The 5,282-nt window shown below is 45.5% G+C and overlaps 1 pseudogene across 1 annotated transcript in view; it reads left to right on the top strand.

The window, feature by feature from the left end:
- The first annotated feature begins 4,572 nt into the window (after nucleotides 1–4,572).
- LOC100957210 overlaps nucleotides 4,573–5,282 on the top strand; it is a 3,328-nt pseudogene continuing 2,618 nt past the window's right edge. The window contains exons 1-2 of the transcript XR_002773224.1: nucleotides 4,573–4,698; nucleotides 4,827–5,225. The product of XR_002773224.1 is annotated as a class I histocompatibility antigen, Gogo-B*0101 alpha chain-like (transcript). The remainder of the gene's footprint in view (nucleotides 4,699–4,826; nucleotides 5,226–5,282) is intronic.

Below are 5,282 nucleotides of genomic sequence, written 5' to 3'. Positions count from 1 at the left end.
AGGGCAAAAAAAAAAAAAAAAAAAAAAAAAAAAGAAAGAAAGAAAAGAAAAGATAGGAAAGGAAAACACTGTGAAAGATATGAAATTTATTACAGGATGCCCAGTGGCGTGCTAGAGTCGACCATGTCTGCCTCCTGCATCAACCAAAATTGTTGTCATGATACTAAGCTAGGTGTGCAGACTGGGGTTGAGACTCACATTTTTCTAACTGACAAACAATTCAATTAGGTAAATATTTTTGAAGATGAGGCTTGGGCTTCTCCCTCCCCTTCTTATTTCTTTAACTAGACTCTGGTACTTGCTCAGTTGCCCAGTGTGGTGTGGGACTCCAGGCCTGAAGTGATCCTCCAGTCTCGTCCTCCTGAGTCACTGTGAGTATAAATGTGAGGCACTGCGCCCAGTTCTGAATCTTAGAAAAAACAAAGGCATAAAAAGCACTGACATCTTGGACCTATTTGATCCAAATACTACATGTTCTCAACATTATAGCAACTTATTGAAGAAAACATTCTTAATAAAGACATTGGCATGGAAAACGTAGCGATATTACTGTATCTCCTTTCTCTGTCTCAAACTTCTTATGTAGCTCCTAATGTTCTGTGATGTCTGAAACTTTTAATCATTACTTTGAAAAGAGAAGTTGAAAGCATTATAGAAAAATAATCAGATGAAAGAAGTCGTTGATTTACAAAATTCTGAAACAATATTATAATTTTGTTTTTGACATGTATGCAAAATCATTGATCCTCCTCCCTTCCAGAGGGGCAGGTTAAATCCCTCACTGTGAGTGTGGCCTGGACTTAATGGTTCACTTCTGATAGAGCAATAAGGATGGAATAGTTTGTGACTCTGGATGAAGGACATAAAACTCACCGTGGCTTCCACCTTGGTTCACCTTCTCTCTTGGATCACAGTCAACTGCAGTGTCATAAGGAAGCATGTGGAAAAGTCCATGTGCTAGGAACTGAGGCCTCCTGGGACCAGCCAACAAGGAAGTGAGGTCTCTTCAACAGCCCTTTAAGTGAACCATATTTCATGCAATCTCCAACCTCAGTCAAGCCCTCAGATGATACAGCCCTGGCTGACAACTGAACTGTAACTTTGAGAGAGGCCCAGAAGTAGAAGAATTTAGGAAAAAATCTCTTGGATTCCTGAGTATCAGAAACTATGGGGAAAAAATAAATATTTGCTTTTAGAGATCCTAAGTTTTAGGTAACTTTTTACACAGCAGTAGATAACTAATACAACTTCCAGAGACAGGATGAATTTTTTAAATTTCAGATTAATATGCGGGAACAACAATTATGGTACAATTTATGCATTTGTTAGTTACGTTCCCTGTTCTAGCTGTGCCGCTCACCCGGGGATGTGACATATACCCTTACATTGTGCCCATTAGGGGACAATCCACCAGTACCCTTCCATCCTTCCTTACACCCCATTTTTCTTCCCCCACCCTCCAACTTGAATTAAATGAATTTTTTCTCCTGTGTGGAGATTAGTCCTCTACTGCCTTCGTATTAGTATTGATTACACTAGATATTGGCTTTTCCATTCTTATGATACTTTCACTCTATCCAAGTTAATGCAAAAGATGTAAAGTCTCCATCTTGTTTATGGATGAATAGTATTCCATGGTATACATATGCCACAGTTTATTAATCTATTCATGTGTTCATGGGCACTTAGGTTGATTCCACATCTTGGCAACTGTGAATTAAGCTGTGACAATTTAGTGCAAATGTTTTTATGACAAAATGATTTTTTTCTTCTGGGTGACTCCTAGTAATAGGATTGAGTGATCAAATGGAAGGTCTGTTTTGAGTTCTTTGAGGAGGATTCCCCATGCTTCCTTCCAAAGCACCTATATTTGGAAGTGCAAGGTGTTTGCAGTCCCACCAACAGTGTGAAAGTGTTCCCTTCTCTCCACAACCATGCTAGCATCTGCAGCTTTGGGACTTTGTGATGGGCTATTCTTAGGGGGGTTAGGTGATATGTCAGGCTGGTTTTGACTTGCATTTGATTTGCAGTCCCACCAACAGTGTGACAGTATTCCCTTCTCTCCCCAACCACGCTAGCATCTGCAGCTTTGGGACTTTGTGTGGTCTATTCTCAGTGGGGTTAGGTGATCTGTCAGGCTGGTTTTGATTTGATTTTTCTCTGATGATTGGGGATGATGAGCATATTTTCATGTATTTGTTGGCCATTCCACTGTTGAGAATAAATTACTGCACTTTAATTTTCGTACATTAATTATAAGACATTAAACATGTCATTTGGTTGTAGGATGTAAGAAGAATTTCCATGGCTAAAAAGGATGCATTGTATTACCACTCTCAACCATCTATTCATTTGAACTTGTATTTTCAACTCTGATCCATTAAACACAAAGGGAAGATCCAGGCCATGCTAGGCTGACTCTATAACGTCCCCCAATAACTATGCCTTCATTATGCACCTTCCCCCGGGTATTCAATGAACACTAATGTAGATGCTGCTGTGAAGGAATTTACAGATATAATTACAGTCCCAAATCAGTTGACTTTAAGATGGTGATTATCCTGGATTGAACTGTCCTTATCATGTGAATTCTTAAAAGACTGGGTTCTTCTGGAGCATGAGAGTCACAGGCAGAGAAGGACTCAGTGTGAGTCTTTGGGCTTTGAAAGTGGAGAGTTCCTACAGCAAAGAATGCCAGTGGCAGCCCACCTGCCTCCCCACCCTGACAGCTGGCAATCAAACAAGGACTTCAGTCCTACAATTGCCAGAAAGGGAATTCTACCCATGGGCTCTGTATAAGCTTAGGGGAGGACCCTACCTCAAGATGAGGGCACAGCTTTGTGAAACTCTAAACAGAGAACCCATCCACACCATGCCTGGATTTCTAAGGACCAATAAACAAATAAATGGCCATTGTTTAGAGACAACAAGTTTGTGGTAATTTGGTATACAGAAATAGAAAATTAATACACAAGCTCAAGAGATAAGCACATAATGTGTTTTTCAGTGAAATGAATTTATGAACTGATATTCATTTACTTGCATGAAATAAAATCTTGCTTAACTATTCTAGTATGTTTTAGTTTATGATTTTTAGGTGATTCAGTTTTACTCCAACCATATTTATTCATTCAATAATAATTAATTTAGTCCTATTATGTACCAGGAATGCCTTTCCAAACTGGGGATACAATTTTGATCAAAACAGCCCAAAGGCCATATGTTCATGCACCTTATCTTCCCGGGGCTTTACAAGAGTGTGATCCATCCATTGGAGCATTTTAAGTGAAGAAATGATAGAATCTGACTTCAGTAGCAGGACTCATGACCACTGTGGGGGAGAACAGTTGTGGGCAGCAGGGGAGGGACAGAGCTGGTGCCACAGTTCAGGGGTGACAGGTGGTGGGACTAAGGGGAGAAAGGGTCTGAGGGATGAAAGGGACAGAGGGAAGGGCCGGAGAAGCAGTAGGCGAGGAACAATATCAGAGGGAAAGAATTGTAAAGCAGCTGAATTCTCGGATTTAAATACAGTGTTTTATAGATTTTTAATACAGAGCCTAGCAGGGTGCTCTTTGCATTTGGTAATTAACACACTTGCAGAAGCTAATTTCCTCCTAATATTAATCAGGTTAAAAATACAAAGTGTCCCCTTGAAAATATACACACAGCTTAGATGTGAATAATTTATAAAAACAGGCAATGCATGAACACTGGTGAAAGCACTTTGAGCACGTGCAGCTTTGAAGTGGTTAAAGTTCTACAACTCCTGGTTGAAATACACAGTCACAAATTGTGCTTCTTTGTATGAGGAAATGTCCTGCACTCTCAAGTATAGACTAAGGGCTGTGGAATGAAGATAAATTTAAATACAACAACTCAGAATCCAGGTTACATAGTCCAGGAAAGTAAAAACTGGGAGCTTTGTGAGTCTAGCTGTAATGAGTTTAGACACCTTGCTCTATCAAGGGGCCAACATCACTTCTGTTACAGATTAGATTCCTGATCACTGAGGTGTTACCAAGATTGTGCTACACACTAGTTAATAAGGAAGAAGGAAAGTGGTCTCCCTGAGAGTTTCCGTCAGGTGTGTTTAGACACAACTCCAGGTTTATGGAGAAAACCACCATCTCTGCACCTCCAAGAGAGGGAGCTGACTCTCGCATCAAGTTCCCCGAGGATGAGTTTCTTTTAGAAGAGTCCAGACGGGGAGGAAAGAGCAGGAGGCAGAGTCCAGTTCAGGGAGAGGATTCAGGAAAGGGGCTGGACCCAGACCGGGGGTCAGTCCTGGGCCAGGCTCAGGAGACAGCGTGACAAACAGTCCTTGGTGCAGGAGAAGCAGGGTCAGGGCAAAGCCCCAGGTTCTCGGCGTGGCTTTCAGGGTCTCAGTCCTGAGAGCGGGGTGGGGGCGGGGAAGCTCAGCACTGGGGATTCCCCGTCTCCTCAAAGTTTCGTCTCTCCCTCCGCCAACCCTGGTCCGGTCCTTCTTCCTGGATACTGCTGACGTGCACCAGCTCTCACTCCCATTGGGTGTGGGTTTCTAGAGAAGCCAATCAGCGTCGCCGCGGTTCCCGGTTATTAAGTCTCCTCAGAGCTGCCCGAACTCAGCTTCTCGTCAGACTCCGAGGATGGGGGTCACGGCGCCCCGAACCCTCCTCCGGCTGCTGTCGGCGGCCCTGGTCCTGACCGAGAGCTGGGCGGGTGAGTGCGGGGTCGGGAGGGAAACGGCCTCTGCGGGGAGGGCGAGGGGATCACCCGGCGGGGACGCAGGTCTGGGGAGCCGCGCCGGGAGAAGGTCGCGCCGGGTCTCAGCCCCTCTCGCCCCCCAGGCTCCCACTCCATGAGGTATTTCCACACCGCCGTGTCCCGGCCCGGCCGCGGAGAGCCCCGGTACATCGAAGTCGGCTACGTGGACGACACGCAGTTCGTGCGGTTCGACAGCGACGCGGAGAATCCGAGGATGGAGCCGCGGGCGCCGTGGATAGAGCGGGAGGGGCCGGAGTATTGGGAGCGGGAGACCCGGAGCGCCAAGGGTAACGCACAGACTTTCCGAGTGAACCTGAGGACCGCCCTCCGCTACTACAACCAGAGCGAGGACGGTGAGTGACCCCGGGCCGGTCAGAGGTCACGACCCCTCCCGCCCCACATACAACCGCGGGTCGCCGGATTTGCAGGGTCCGAGGGTCACCCCGAGGCTGCGGGACCCCTGAGACCTTCGACCCGGAAAGGGCCCGCGGGGACTTTCACCCGGTTTCGTTTTCAGTTTAGGACAAAATCCCGGCGGG

The sequence above is a fragment of the Otolemur garnettii genome, unplaced genomic scaffold (assembly GCF_000181295.1).
Source record: "Otolemur garnettii isolate 467f Iridium unplaced genomic scaffold, OtoGar3 scaffold00031, whole genome shotgun sequence".
NCBI lineage: Eukaryota > Metazoa > Chordata > Mammalia > Primates > Galagidae > Otolemur > Otolemur garnettii.
Note: the sequence above shows the minus strand (reverse complement) of the source record. Positions and strands in the feature narration are given on the sequence as shown.